The sequence below is a fragment of the Camelus dromedarius genome, chromosome 14 (assembly GCF_036321535.1).
Source record: "Camelus dromedarius isolate mCamDro1 chromosome 14, mCamDro1.pat, whole genome shotgun sequence".
In the NCBI taxonomy this organism is placed as follows: Eukaryota; Metazoa; Chordata; class Mammalia; order Artiodactyla; family Camelidae; genus Camelus; species Camelus dromedarius.
Window position 1 is genome coordinate 2,795,910 of NC_087449.1, and position 16,238 is coordinate 2,812,147.

The window sequence follows — 16,238 nt, forward strand, 5'->3', positions numbered from 1 at the left end:
TCCATGACTGAGGAAATCTGGGCCCTGAACGAGGGGTCCAGCCACATCTGTGAGTGATGGGCCTGAGCTGGGATAGGGAGGGAGACCTTGTCCCCCGACCAGGGGCCCTGGGCAGGACTGCTATTGGAGGAGAACCATGAAGTCAGTTCTTTGCAGGTGGAGTTTGAGGTGTCCTTGAGACATCTAAGTGCAATGTCACGAGCTCAAAGAGGAGGTCTGGGCCCGGCCTTGCATTTTCCTATAATCTCAATCCCTGAGGATGCTGAGGTTTGATCACTAAACGTGAAGACATACTTTACAGGACAAGTGAATAGTAGTATCATCTCTGTCATCAAAGCTCACGTCTCTTTATTCATCACTCACTTTGTTAATTGGGTACTTACAGAGCTCACTTTACCGCCCTCACTTGGGTTCAGGCTCCACAGTAAAGAGCTGGTGAGCCTCCCTCTTTTCCAGAAGAAGACACATTTAGCTGGTAGCATTCTCTACCTCGCCAGACTTAGAATTTTAGTTTGTTATATTAATTCTATTTTCTGTTGGCCATCTCCTGACAGGAGAGACGTTTTACCTCATGATCATATTTCAATTAGCTGTTACTGAGAATTGCTGATCTGATCCATAGTGTATGTATTATATTAACTTTGTACAGTATTTATCATTTTTCTGTCTTTGTCCTTTAATTTTATATGCCCTTTCAACTTTCTATCCTATTTGGGGCGTTATTTTTTTTAATTATAAAATGTCTGTTAGCAGTTAAGAAAACAAAAACAAAGAAAAATGCACATGATATCTAAATTTAGAAAATATCTAGTGTGTTTTCTGTCTCGGCAATGGAGTGTTCTAGAATCTCATGAAAACATTCATTACACAAGTTCCTTGAAATTCTGATTAAGAAATAAAACCTTCCTTCCTCATCTTTCAAGCTGCACAGCTAATTGTCAAGAAAGTGAGGGGAAATCCTCAGAAGCCAAGACAAACCAGAAAGCAGGGATTCTGGGAGATAAGCGAGCCTTAGAAGCCCTGGGGTGCCTGTTGGCTCCTGAACTGAGTTTTAGTTGCCCTGACAGGAGGGCAGGAGGTGAGCCCGATTCCTCTCACACTGGGAGTTGGATGGCTGATCATATGTAAGGCCAAGCCCATCCCGAGAAGCCTGGTTTACTAAAGGTTGAACTAGGAAATAAAATCCTCAAGGCAAGAAAGTAAGGAATGTCGATATTTTTGGAAGAGGGGAAAAATAACAAATCCAAAGTAAGGATATAGTTTAAAGCTGTTCTGGCATGAGAGTGACCACAAACTCCTGGCAGAAAAGCACAGCTTTTCCTGGAATGAGAAGTTGGGTTTTGAATGGATCAGTGAACAGCCATTCCGAAAAACGCCTCCAGAGTATTGTGGATCAAGATACTGGACCCCAAACACCTCTCTTCCAAGGGTCATTTAAATAACCAGAAATGTTTTAAAGGAAAGAAGCCACAATCATATTTCTATTTATTGACATTACTATATGCTAGGAATTCAGAGGTAACTATGTGAATGAAACTTAGCATAGAAGCTGTGGATGTGCTTGCACGCGGGACATTTCACAGAAGTGACCGGACTTATCTGCAAACAGAAATTCCTGCCAAGGGACTCTGCCCATTCCCAGGGGAAACATTGCTTGCAGACAAGAATGTTTATTAGTTCCTCAAAAGGAACAGGCCTGGGAACAGGAGAGTCTGAGTGTAATTAAGATAAGGAAGCCTTAGATGTAGTGCACATGCGTCAACCTAAAAAATGTTTACTCTCTGTGCTTGGCAAGAGTTACTCCTTTGTGTAGATGGTATAAAAAATAAAGGAACCCGAATCTCGGGAGACATTTTGCACCACAGCAGCTCTGTGATTCATTTCGTCGGCAACAACTATGGAGTTGTCTCCTATTTTATGGACCTTACTATCTCTTTGGGGAGACAAACTGACATAGTCGGGGAGCTTGGTAGAGGGAGGTGTTAGTCTGTTGCAATTAGCCAGGAGAGGAGATTAAGAAAGCAGTGAAGGGTGGGTGAACTTTTTAGCTGAGTACAGACAGCCTTGTTCAGTTGACTTTTAATTGCAGGCTCAATGAGTAGTCACTGGAGGGAATAGATCTTACGGAGGATGGACTTAGCTCAGGCCTCTTTAGAATGGACACGTGAAACTGGAGAAAGACAGTCAAATCTGTGCAGACATTGAAGTTCACTTGAACGTGCTGTATCCCTGAGCCAAATATCGGACAACTAGAAAGCACTTCTTGAGGACAGAGGAGTGGTTTTTAAGGTTCTCCAAGAATGAATCCCAGGGAAACGGGATGGCCAGTTGTCAAACTGTGACTTTGCAATTTGGACGGTATATCCACCAAGGTTATTGGCATTTTATGGGTTTCCATTTCTCGTTAATACATGTCAGGTGATGAGGATGTGGACACACGTGTTTGACACCTTGTCGAGGTGACTTTGGGTTCCTGCCTAGAAGCGCGGTCCCAGCTGCGGCTGCGTCAAACATCTTGCTGCCCATCCCACTCCCCGGCTCCGTGATCACTGCAGAGTCATCCCTTGTTAACCTGTCCATCTCCTCTGTGACATCATAACCCATGAAAAGACCGGAGCGTATTAACTTGGCTTTCTTAAAGTCAAAGGAACAGATCTACTATGGAGTCAGATTTGTTCTTTCCTATTTCAGTAGTGCCATGGAGAAGGAAGTTTGGGCAGCTTTTTGTAGGGTCCTGGAGGATTTCTCTCTCAGCATCTGGGTGCCTCTATTGAAAACCCTTCATAGCTGTCTGGCATGCTGTAAAACCACTCCACCTGTTTTGCCCTGAAGATGTGTTCAGTTTATAACTCATCTCTACTCCTTGGAAAACAATTCAGTAAAAACTCAGTTGGTTTTCCACCAGCCATGGGTATGGGTGAGGGATAGCATGTTGTTATTTTATAAAATAATAATAATAATAATAATAATAATAATAAGAAGAAGAAGAAGAAGAAGAAGAAGAAGAAGAAGAAGAAGAAGAAGAAGAAGAAGAAGAAGAAATAAATAAAATCAATAATAATATTAATAAAATCAATAATAATATTATTAATAATAATAAAATTAATAATAATAAAAGAAGTTTTAAAACAGCACTGGGCACATAGGAGAGAGTCAATAAATGCTTCCTGGCTGAAATCAAATTGATGGCTCAGTGATTCCATGGCTGCTGTATTTGCTGAGCTTGTTACTCCTTTGCTCCATTACACTTTTTTTAAACTGAAAAAGAAATACATGCATATGGTTAAAAACAATTCAAACAGCACAAAAATACACAAGTGAAAGAAGTTTTCCCTCATCCCCTGTTCTTCCAGCCCTCCCTGGAGATGCCACTGTTTACTATCCTTTGTGTGCTTTTCCAGATATGCTATGCACATTCCCAACTATGTATGTAAATTCCTTTAAAGTTTTAGTTATTTTTAACTTAAAGGGATTTAAATCCTCAAGTGGCTTCTGCCTCGGTAATAGAAAAAAACAAACCTTACTCCATATTAGATCTGTTCCTTTGACTTTAACCCTTTGCTCTGTCTCCTAGGCTTCATCTTGCTTGTAAAACAATGTTGCCTAGAGCCTGAAATATACAGAAGAGCCTATTCTGAAGGCTCTGACCTTTAAGGATATTTAACACTTTTTCATTCATAAAAAGATAACAAATTACAGAATAGAAAATAACGTTTGTTTTGTTGGAGGTTTACAGAGATTTGACCCAGGCAGATAGCTGCAAGAACAAAGGATTCTAACAACAAGGAATTCCTACACCAGGAAGATTGCAACAACCAAGCACGTAGGAAAGGAGCCTGAATTCTGACTTGGGGAGATAGTTTTCCAGGACATTAGTTTGTCATCTAGCTCTACAGAAACTTGCTTTTCCATGCCCCAGCAGCGGGTCTCCCAACTTATTGGCCTGTCCTTCACTGAGGAGAATGAATTTGGACTCGGTAACACTCCTATCTACCTAGCAAGCTGGGCACTGGAACTGAGGACAGCTCTCCCACACCCAGGAACCTACTGTGAGCCCTTGATGGTTCCACTTGGGTTAGGTGTGTTTTACCCAGGAGGGATGGGACTATGCACCAACACTCAGGCAGTCTGCTCTGTCTGGGGCTCTGATCTTGTACCTCCTGCTCCCCGCAAGGCCAACACCTGGGACAGTGGAGCTAAGGCAGAGATCTTGCCTGCCTTTTTCCCAGCCTGTAAAAGGGGAATATGTACACTTCCCAAGGTAGTTCTGAGAGACAACACCTGCTGGTGCTTGGTTGACAGAGCAACAGGAAACCCAGCTCCACTTGGGGACAACGGGTGTGATCCCCGTAGGGGTTCAGCAGAGGCATCGCCTGGAGGGCTGGACCAGGGAGATAAAACTTGAGCTGCGGGCCTTGAAGGGTTACAGAATGGTACAGAGGCAGGTCTGCCGCCTCCTTCGGGGTGCCCCAGAAGTAAAGATTTTTCCTTACATCTCCGCTACTCCCCTCCCCTCTCCAGATCCCTACCTACTCTCTGCTCCTCCTGTCCATCTGTCTCCCTCCACTTTTCCCCTCCTCTCCTCCTCCCCCATCTTCTCCCTCCCTCGATGCCCCAGCCTCTATCACAGAACCAAGAGAGGATCTCTGGCCCTCCTGCGCATGCGCAGTCGGTGCCAGCTGGACCGGGGGTTGGAAGCCCCAGCTCCGAGCTGGGAATCGGCCCCAAAGTCTTCTCAGCTCTGTCGACCGGTAGGCCTTTAGCTCCTGCCCGGGGCCGGGGCCTCTGGCTGTGGAAATGCAAGGTGGGGGGCTCCCGGGAAAGGGGTCAGGCGTCTGCGGGAGGGCGGTCCTCACGTCAAAGCCCGCGAGGGCGCGAGTCAGCCTGTGTTCAGCTGAATTTCTCGGGCCAGACCCCTCTGCCCGAGCCACCTACCCCGGCGCCCTGGCCACAGCTGTCCCGGGCCAGGTGTGCACATGCCGCCTCTCGCTCCAGCCAGGCTCCCCTCAGTCCGCGGCTGGCGACACCTTCCCCTCTCCCGCCCATGAGTCCTCTCCTCCCGGGCTTCCTTTCCTTGGCCGCAGGCTCGTCCCTGCCCCTGGGAGGGCTGTGTCCCGGGTGGGCGGGTTCTGCGGACCCGATCGGGGGCGGGAGGCTGGGGCTGGGTCTGGCCTCAGAGCGGGGCTGCAGCCCGCGTCCCCACCCCTGCTTTCCCTGCCCTGCAACCCCGGGGCTGCCCTCCTCTCCCTTTCCAGCTCCCTGAGGACCAGCTCAGCGGCATGCGCGCTGCTTCCCGGGCTTAGAGCCTCAAGCTGTAAAGCCCAGTTTCTCCTGATGGAGTCTGGAAAAGTGAGCGCCAGTGCTGAGGGAGTTTCCATCTCCCCCCTCAGTGTTTCTGCCACAGGTAAGTACCTTGAACACTTTCAGGTGTTATGATGGCGGTGCTTGTTGATGTCACGTGTTTTTATAGTGCCAGGGATTACAGTGTTGAAAGCAGGGCTTGGTTCAGTTAAAAATGAGCTGAAGGCATGAGGCTGTGACATGCTCCTTCCTTCCCACTCCCAGTGTGAAACGTGTAACCGTCGATTTTAAAAAGATAGTTACAGTCCCTAACTAGCCCAGCCCAGCTAGGGTGCGTTAACAGGAACAGCACCACCAGAGGCGTTGAAGACCCAGGGACATTGCAGTCCTAAAAAGCTCCTGGCACAGTTTAGTTTGTTTTGGTTTTTTGTTTTTCTTAAATTGTGGGGTAGACTAGTTGTATAAAGGGAAAAATAATTGTCAAGGAATATTTTTTCATATAACAGCTTTATTGTGATATTGTTCACACACCATGAATTCCACCCATTTAAATGGTACAATTCAGCAACTTTTAGCATATTCACAGTGGTGCAACCATTATTATTCCAGAACGTTTTCGTCACTTCAGAAAGACCAGTGGAAATGAATGACCTATCCACCCCTCCCCAGTGGTGGTTCTAAAGAAGTTTCTTGGCTGTTCCTGACCATAAATTAACTTGTTACATTCCATGAAAAGTCTGGTAGGAATTCTAATCAGAATTGCATTGAATCTGTCTATCAAAACAGGAAGAATAATTGTCTTTATGGCATAAACTTCTTCTACCCTTGAATATATCTGGGACCCTATCTTTTCATATTTCCAGAGCCTGGCCCATGGGAAGTCCTCACTAATTGTTGGGCTTGTGAATGATGAGATTCTATACATCATTAGTTGTCACTGTAGCTTTTCACAGAAGAGAAAAGTAACCTCAGTGAAGCCAAGTGACTGTCTGATGGTCAGAAAGAGTGACAGTCATTGCTGGAGTGATCCAGTGGACTTGGTGCTTGTAACCAGAATTCTCCACCACCTACAGCTAAGGGGATAAGAGTGTTCTTTTATTTTATCTTAATGGCGTTGATTTTATTTGTACTTATTTTTTAAAATTATTTTTAATGAAGTGTAGTCAATTTACAATGTTAGATTCAGGTGTACAGCAGAGATTCAGTTATAAACATATGCATATGTATATAAATATGTTTTAGATTGTTTTTAGCACAACTCATTACAAGAAATTGAATATAGTTCCCTGTGCTATATAGTAGGTCCTTGTCATTTATTTTATATTTATTAATGTGTATCTGTTAATCCCCCTTTTCCTGCCTGCTAACCACAGTTTGCTTTCTAAGTCCATGAGTCCATTTCTAGCAGCATCATTTTTCCTACTAACATACGCTGGTTGACTGCTTTCAGCTTCAGGAATTCCATCTTATCTGTGGGCACTTTTCTTCTGGTGGGCCTTTATGTGGTTTGCACACGTAATAGAGATTTGTACTTGGGAGAACTCCAGGCCTCGTGTAGTCCCTGGAACAGAGTGCCCACTGAGTTGATGCTTGAACTGGGGAAAAAAGCAGAGTAAATGTTGGAATTTGCACTATGGTTGAGACTTCCAGGTTTCTATAACCTGTTTAGCCCACCTTAATATTGGCTGCACCCATACTGGGTAATTTGGTGGAATTTCATGGTATGGTAGTGTAGAGACAGGGCCTTGTATGCTTCTTCTCTTTCCTTTTTCTAACACTCATTCTCCTGGGCCTCCCAGATCCTCCCCCAGCAGTGCCCAGGGCTGGCATGATGCTGCGCTGAAGCAATATTTGTTAATAAGGCCCTTTCCTCATCTCTTCTGAACTTCTCTGCACAATGAGGTCTTAGACTCTGCACAATGAGGTCTTAGACTAGATAAGTGCTTTTCAGTTTCTTTTAAAGCCATGTTTCCTTTGAGAAACAGAAAATGCAAATCTCTCCTCCCATCCCAACCCTTTAGATTTTGATATGTCCTCCAGGGAGTGACATAGCTCTTTGTGGAAAATTGAAGTTATTGTGATTCCAGATGGCACAGAAAAGACTCTTCAGAAATTTATTGCAGGGAGAGGGCAGGAAAGGGGCAGCATGTCACAATTTCTAGTGTGAGCCCTGGAACAGGGGCTTGGGTTTAAATACGGTGTCTGACGTGGCCTCTCTCTAATCTTGTACAATATGATAAACTTCTCTACCTCAGTTTCTTAATGTGTCAAGTTGGGGTGATAATATTTTAAGGCTTTTGTGAAACATTATACACATAAGCCATCTGTGTCTCAGTAGAAACAAGACCTGCTAGGGAGTCAGGGATTTCTTTAAAAAAAAATCTTGTCCATAGCACTCTGTCAGTGTGTATTTTGAATTACCTGGAGGGTGAGGGTTGAGTCTAAAGTCCATCGTGGGACAGGTGGCCCATAGTTCTCTGTGCCCCCAGATTGCCCCCTCCTCCCCAGTCCTCTTCCTCAGTCCAAGATGAAGTTCCCTAGTAGATTTACACAGAGGTCTTGTGGAAATGGCTTTTCATTTTATTGTTTCACCAAGGAGGGCTGCCATCATGATCTCTGTGGTCAGGTTTTGGTGACCTGAAGGCTATGCAATTGGGGGTTTCTATTAAATAAAAAAAAATATAACAAATAGAAAATTAGAACAAGGGTGGTGACAGGGGCTCTTGGAAGTGGGGACCATTAGCTTTGTTAGCTTCAGGTGCAGTGGCCTTTGGCCACGAGGACCCATCCTCATGCTCTGAAGTTGGAGGGACCAGTGGGTTCAGTGGGAATGTTAACTGAGTGTATCTCATGGGCTAGGCATTGTTGTACTTGTACTGTGTGTTCCTTATTTGAGACAATGAGCTCATTTAACCTCAATAGCCTCTTTAAAATATTAGACTTTTTATTTTGAGATGTAATGTAGGTTCCCCTGTACTTGTAGGAGATAATATACGGAGGGCCTATGGACCCTTTGCCCAATTTTCCTTAATGGTTCCATCTTGCATAGTTGGGGTACAATTCATTACTGACTCACTAACCCTTTGAGGTTTGTGTTATTGCCCTCATTTCTATCTATCATTAAACTGGGGCTTAGAGAAACACACAGGCCTGCCCAGGTCACCCACATGTTTAGTGTGTAGTCGGGTGTAACGTGGGCTTGGGATTTCCAGGAAGTACCATTATGATGTTCTGTGGCAGGGAGCAGCATTCACTTTGCTTGTTTATTCATTCATTCAACAAACATTTATTGAGTAACCTCTGTGGGTCAGATGCTTTCACAGGCTTATCTGATTCTTCAGCAGTACTGAGAATCAAGTGTTTTTTTGTTTTTTTAATCTGAGAAAATTAGCTCTGAGAGTTTATAACACCCCCCAAAGGAAATATAGCTCATAAAGGAGGGATAGTAAATTTGTACAGTCCCCCCTCTTTATGCAGGTGGTACCCTAGGCATTTTACATTTGCAAACTTCCATAATCCAGATATATTCTTGTAAGGCAAGGATTTTTTTTAAATTGAAGTATAGTCAAGTTTACAATGTTGTGTCAATTGCAAGGTGTTTTTTGAATTTTGAATTAAAAAATATTTTTTGAGAAGGGTAATTAGGATTATTCATTTGTTTCATTTTTTAAAATGAGGTACTGGGGATTGAACCCAGGACCTCGTACATGATATGTATGTGCTCTACCACTGAGCTGTACCCTCTTCCCCAAGGCAAGTTTTCTTATCCATTATTCTTCAGTTTAGGAGTTCAAATAAATTGGTGTTGAAATCCAGATCTTTTGATCCTACTGCGGTTCTTTTCTTTATAATCTGCTGAAGGGGGGGTGGGGAAACTATTTCCTTTGTTCATTTCTTTATTCCGCAGTGTTGAGCACTGACTTTGCATCAGGGTCTTGCTAGGTGCTTGGAAACAGAAAACAAGAAATGACCCTTCTATGCAGGGGCAGGAAGCCTAGACCAAAAGCTGGGTAATGTGATCCGAGCTACGGTAGCCATGTACAGACTCTGAGGACAAACTGTACCCCCGGCTTTGCTTGTGCTTCCCTTGCCTTCTGGCTGGTACACACCAGGTCACCGCAACCCAGAGGCGCCCGCAGCCCACAGCACAATATTTACCTTGATCTCCTCTCCCCTCTCGGCAGGGCCTGCAACATGAGCATCCCTGACTACGTGCAGTGTGCTGAGGAATACGAGACTCTCCCCGTGGTCTTCCAACCCGTGGGGATCATTTCAGAGGACAATTTCTTTTGCATCTATAAACGAATCTCCTTGGTGAGCCAGATCAGCCCGTGCGGCTCCCAGTGGGCACTCTGTATCCACTACAGGCACCACTATGCGTTCGAGAATGCGTGGAGTGACTTCCAGACACACCGCACGGTCGTGGGCCTTGTCACCATTACCGACTGCCTCTCTGCCAAGGCCTTCGAGAAGCTCCATGTTCAGAGGAGCTTTATGGCACCACGCTTAATGACTCTCAGCTCTTTGTCTTTGTGCTGCATGGGGAGGTAGCCGAGCAGCCACACACCAACGTGGCCTTCAAACTACGAGGACTGCCGGGTGGTGGAGAAGAGGATCGAGGACTTCACTGAGTCACTGTTAATCTTGCTCAAGTCCAAGTGGCTGGATGGGACCCTGACAAGTCTGGGGAAAGGATCCCCCTCCTCTGCACCTTGTTTGAGAAGGAGGACTTCATGGGACTGGACACAGACAGCAGGTAAGTCTACCTGTAGGCCCAGCCACCCTGGCTGTGTGCCGGGTTCCTTCCCTACATCCAGGAAGGGATCAGCAAGGAAGAGGCCTGTCTTGTAGCCAAGGGTGGAGGGAGGTGCAGCCCGACGGTTTACAGACATTTAAAAGTGAATCTGCCTTTGTTTCAGAGAGATCCTTTTAGGGTAAGTGTGGAGACTTCCTCCCGCTTTTCAGCCAAGACCCCTGGTGGGACCCCTGGAGTTGCTGTCCAATAGAGTAGCCACAGCCACTGATGCTATGAGCGCTGGGGAAGAGGCTGGTCTGAGCTGAGATGTGCTGTAGGTCAAATGCACATCAGACGCTGAGACTTGTCTAGTAAAATTATGTAAACTATCTTGTTACTTTCATATATTGATTACATGTCAAAATGATAGTATTTTACCTACAGCAGATTAAGTAAGATCTGTTCTTAAAATTAGTTTCTAATATCTGTTTTTTTGTTTGTTTGATTGTTTCTTTGTTTACCGTTTTAAATGTGGCAAGTGGGAAGCTTTCTTTACATGGCTCTCATTTCAATTTTGTTAGGCAGCCTGTCCTGGGACAGTCTCATCCCTTTGCTTATAAATGAGATGCTGAATCCCGAGAGGCAGAACGAGATGCTGGTTGAGCTGTGTCTGGAGCCGGTGTCTCTTGCCTCCCAGGTCCAGCACCTGCTGGGTTCAGGCCCTCTCTTCCTCCCCGACAGCCAGCATGCCAAGTTAGGACATCAGAAACACCTCCAGGGAATTCCGGATGAACTCCTTATGCAGGGAAAGGCGTATCACGGAGTATGAGACAAAGCAGGGAAAGATTCATCCTCACTTTGTCCCTGTGATTAAGTCAACGGCCCCACTTTTGCCTTGGAAGTGCAGACGAGCTCTCCTGGGCTTACTACCTCCCCACCTTATGCTCTGTTTCCCCGTGTATCTATCATGCTTTCCCTCGGGCAGAAGAGGTGAGATGCCTTTACCCAGAGGTGGTCCCCCTTTGCTGGGGAGATTGAGGGAAGCTGTGCCCCCATGGCCTACGGCCTCGGGCCTTGAGTCTGGAGGGCGCTCATGGCGGTACCACAGGTGACGGTCGGAGGACCTGGCACAGGCCCGCTGTGGAGGCAGTGCTCTGTGATTCTTGAACTTACCTAAGATCAAATCCTACTTTCTGGTTGTTGGTAAGTTGGAGGAGAAGATGCCAGAGAATTGATAAAAAGAAAGTCCAGACCAGCCCTGTGAGTGAGAGGCACAGGAGGCCCGAGTCCCACCTGCGTGTGGTGCCTGGTGGGCTCTGGATGAATTTTCTGTTCCTCCCGGACATACCTCTATGACTTTAGTAAGGGGTGAGACATGTAGTGGCCATGATCTTTATTTGTCCTCACAGGGCCCTGTGATCTACACGTCCGCACACCCTTCTGCTCCTTGGGGATGAGGTGGCAGGTTTAGGTGCCTGGGCATTGCTGTGGGCACAGCTGCCAGCACCGGGCTACACCGAGGCAGGCTCCGTTCACCTCACATGTCACCTCCTGCTGAGCCCCCAGGCGTTAGTCAAGGTAGGTGCATCAGTGCAACGTAAGCAGGGACCATGTTCTCCCCCTGGACAGACTGGTGGGTGAGCAGTGGAAGCCTGGAGTCCTGCCCAAGCCCCATGGCCAGTGCCTCCTCTTTTGTCATAGGAGGCACTGGTGACATTTTTGCTCAGCAACTGCTTGGTTCTGAGTCTGCAGACCTACCAGAGAATTCCAGCTTGTATTTGCCTTTTGAAGTCTGCCCTTGGGATTTGGCGGAGTAGCTGGATGTGTGCTTAGCCCATAGTGTTGACACTGTCACCATTGTTTACCCAGAACCTCGTGTACCAGGCATGGCTCTCGGCATCAAAATACAGCAGTGCATTAAACTCCCTCCTGGTGGATCTGTCTGTTTTGGTACCATAAGGGCTCAGCCAGCATCTGAACGTCAGTGAGATAACGCGGCCAGTGAGCTCGGGTCAAGCACGTTCTCCTCCAGTCACTTTTACTCCATTGTTGCTTTTACTATTCCACAGTCATTAATTTTTAAAACAATGCTTTGGTGCAGGAGCAGAGACTAATTCTCTCCTGCTACTCTCGTTGGGAGTGAGTGAAACTGTCCAGCTTGTAATGCAACCACATTTTGTGGCTTAAAAGCTGCCTAGACGCATGTATGTGGAGTTTTGGTTAGGGGCGCTGACCACGTTGGGGTCCCCAAGCAGCGTCGCTCCCCTCAGGCCCCTGCCTTCCCTGGAGCAGGAGGTGAGGGTGGGTCTCACCGTCCCTGCATCCCTGGCCTCACACACTCACGTAAATTCTTGTACATGCTGTCAAAGTCATTTTTGTTCTTGTGTGTTTCTAATTTTCGCTTGTTCCTCCTTTCCTTTTTCTTTATTCCTTTTTCTCTTGTACCGCGCAGTTGCGTCTGAAAAGGTGGCTGTGCATATCCTGCATTGGAAATAGCTAGATCGCCCTCCGTGCTGTCTCCATCGCTTTAAAAACCAGAAACTTTTCAGGTGCCTTGATCCATGCATTATCCTAGTCATCTTGTTATTTTCTAAATTTTTGGAATATTTGCTTTGTTAGCACATCACCCACTGGTGTTTGATATCTGTTAAAATCTTTGCTTTGAGGAACCTGTTTGGTCCTCCTTATATTTGGTGACAAATGCACCTTTATTCAATTAGTTTAATTGTTTTGAAGAAGTGAGATGCGAATTGATTTAGGCAGCTGCTGAGGGATTCTTTTCATGGAGTATTTAAACTTGTCAAGTCAAAGTCTGCAGCATCTTGCTCGATTCCTGCTTTTACACAAACGTGCTCAGCACGCGGTTCCTGGCTGTCTCTGTGTGACGTGCGTGACGGCGCTTCCTGACGGGCGGTCACTGGTGAGAAAGTGGCAGGCTTGGGGGTGGGCAGCTGCAGGGGACAATGTTGGAGGAATCAGTCACCGTTTGGTTATTTAATTTTTTTTTTTTTGCATTCAACTTCCCCGTGCCATTTACTTTATTTTGCCTTCATAAAGGGGCAGAAGTGGGTCTAAAATCCATGCCACTCTTTTGTTCCCTTTACGAGGCTGGTTTTTCTGAGTATCAGGACAACATGTACTTCTCCTAAGTAGCTGGCTTACATGGATCTGGTGGACACAGGGACTTTTAAAGGGACCGTAGCTTCCTCTCTGCTCCAGCCAGTGGGCATTCAGAGCCGGGTCTGTGGTTTGCCTCAGCAGCCGTGCAGGCCTCCCTGCACCGGCCTTTACTTTTAACCCATGTTGGCATTAAAGAGCTGACTCCGTGTTTGTTGCTGCTGACGTCCCCCACTTATAGCCGTGTCGTTAGTTTGTGGTAGTGAGTCTCCAACCCCCAGTCAGCCATGAAGGAAGATGCTTTGGCCAATCTAAGACCTTGGATTCTCACCCCCACCCTTGTTCATCTCACCCAGGGGAAGAGTTTGGCCACCACCATCATGCTGATCATGAGGTCTTGTTTCTCCTTTCATGCTCTAGTCCAAATGTGAACACTTCATCCTTCACTGACTTTGTCTCGCTTGAGACAGGCCAGATATTCTGAAAGAGTCCATCACATTCTCGGGGGGGAACAGAACAGAAGTAAGTCTCGCAAGTAGAAGGAGTCTAGGCTGTCCGGGTTGGCAAATGCAGGCTGGGATCTGTGATTGTTGGGCTGTGCCCTGGACACAGGCCTTTCCCGTGGCTCCCGAGGGCCCAGGGGTCGGAGTGAGGACAGCCTTGCTTGGGCTCCTCCATCCTCATCTGCTCAGTGACAAGTGTGTCTGCTAATAGGAGCTCCACCAGACCTCCGGACCTTCAAAGCTCAGATCACGGGAGAACATTGAGTCCCTTCTCCAGAGCCTCCTTTGTGAGAATCCAGTGCCTTCTGTGGTGACCGGCGGCAGGAGATGCCTCCCCCTCCAGGGAGCACCCTTCGGAGGACTGTGACTCAGTGCACCTTGCTGTGAGCCTGTGGGGATCCGGCCATGGTCCCTGCAGAACCAGACTTGAGATGGGCTTAGCAACGGAAATGACAGGACTAATATTCCAGGCCAGGGCTGGAGGGAGGGAACAGGGGAAATTGAATGTGACCTCAAACACATAGGTGAGTGCTGGGTCTGTTACTAAAATGGGGAACATGGGAGGTACCTGCCAGAAATTGAATTCCAGAGTAAATGGTGGACATGAGGCATTTTTAAGATGCCATTTTTCATCCAAGTTAGGACTTCATAGAGGCACTCGGGTCTATGAGCCTAGGGCTGAGTTGAAGGAGCTGGACTAGAGATACACGTTGGGAGTCGTCATTCTTAGCTGGTGTTCACAGCCACGCATGTAAATTAGATCATCTTGAGAGCTGCAGACTGAGGCTGAGGGGGGGCAGGTCTGTGCCTGGGTTGGAGGAAAGCCCAGACCATGCAGCTTTGGTGTGTCAGTCTACGACGTTTGCGATTTTCAGACTAATGCCATTTATCCTTAAGGGGCCGGGGGTTGGGCAGGGCCAGCCAGGAAGAAATCTGAAGGGAGGGTTGTGGCCACGTGTGTGTCTTGGGAAGTTGCAGAGTCTGCAGGGTCCGGGAGGGTAGACTCCTCAGAAGCTGGAGTTGGAGTGAGGTGTGTGTTGAAGGTAGTCACACTAACATATCAGGGAGGGAAGGAGGCCTAGGGAGTCCCCGCTCTTCCTGACTCACTTTCCAATGAACAGAAGGCAGACAGAGGATCTGAAGTGAGAAGGGATGGGCGCTGGGAGGGGAGCCAACCTGGAGAATGGTCCTTGAAAAATTCTGGAATAGTCTCCCTGCAAAATAGAAGTTAAAAAAATCCAGAATCTTAAGAATATTGATAGTGACTGGGGAGAAGGCAGTTGTTTTTCTGGCCTCCTAACGGTAAGGCATGTATCCAGGGATACACAGAATATCCGGGCAGTCTATTCCGGGCGTTTGGTACCAGGGAAACAGCACAAGTTTAAAGGGGGACAAGGGCAGCGGAGGGAAACTAGCCAGGCCCCGTGTCAGGTACCAGTCGGCCGCCCTACTTGCATGTTGCATTCACATCCATGCCTCCCAGGTGGGCGGTGGCAGCCTCCTTTTGCGGATTGGCAAGCCTTCTCAGAGGGGTTAAGTTATTGGTCCGTTTAGAGGGTAGTAAATACTGTAACAGCATTCAAGCAGGGTCTTGTCAGACTTCAAGGGCATGTTTTCTCTACTAATTCCGGTACCTCCCTGGTGTACGTGAAATGGTGAAGTGGGTCAGTTTTGGGGCCTTTCAGAAAAAGTACGATTTAAGTGCCTCAGGACTGATTCACAAAGCTCAGTGTTCTTTGATTGTTCTGAAGCACCGCAGTGCTTTACGCCCCACAGAGGTAAGGTCTTACTCCTTTGACGATGAAGTGGTTGCAAATGATGTATAGGTGCAAAACCAGACTTAGCAGCTTCTGAAGGGAAACTCTCCAGTTCTCCCTTGATAGACTTTCTTCTACGGGATGTAGCTGTGCTGCAGCATAGGCCTGAGCTGTCCATATGGATTGTGGGTTTGATATCCAAATTTAGCATAAAACAGTCAGATGAAGAAAATCAACGTTCACAATTTATTTTTGGGTTTCATTAGACAAGATATACTATCAGGTAATGGCCCATATAGCTAATGAAATTGAGTACACAACATTGAATTTCTTACTTTTTATTTAGAGTTTTCTTACTGCATAAGTTTGCCTGCTTTGGAACATCAGCTCCTCCACAAGGGAACTTGTCAGTTTGTTGGTGTGATTGCATTTACACAGTGAATGTAATCTGGGCTTCCTCAGCCCAAACTCTCCAGTGCAGAATCACGGGCTGTAGCCATCTCTTAGTCACGCAAATACTTCTAAAATTATATGATGCCAGAAAAGAAAGAAGAGAGAGAGAGAGACATTGCCTTTATCAAAATTCCTTTCAATTCTGACTGCAAACTGTTGTTGAGCAGCTCTGGTTTCCTTTGGATATGAATATATACATTTCTTTGCATGTAACCCGGGTTTTGGACTAGAACACCAAGCTCTTGCTGTCCACAAGCCACAAAAATAGTAGCCAAATTGCACTCGTCTGAAATATTTTATTCTTTTTCTGAGAAAGAATCCTTGAATTTGGGACTTCAGCTGTGATTTTTGCTTTTTGCTTCTCCCACCCCT

The 16,238-nt window shown here is 46.6% G+C and overlaps 1 long non-coding RNA gene across 1 annotated transcript in view; it reads left to right on the forward strand.

The window, feature by feature from the left end:
- The window catches only part of LOC135322853 (uncharacterized), a 105,726-nt gene that overhangs the window by 45,175 nt on the left and 44,313 nt on the right, over positions 1-16,238 (forward strand). Inside the window, exons 5-6 of the long non-coding RNA XR_010383746.1 lie at positions 9,486-10,057; positions 11,446-11,614. This is a non-coding gene — a long non-coding RNA (uncharacterized LOC135322853). The remainder of the gene's footprint in view (positions 1-9,485; positions 10,058-11,445; positions 11,615-16,238) is intronic.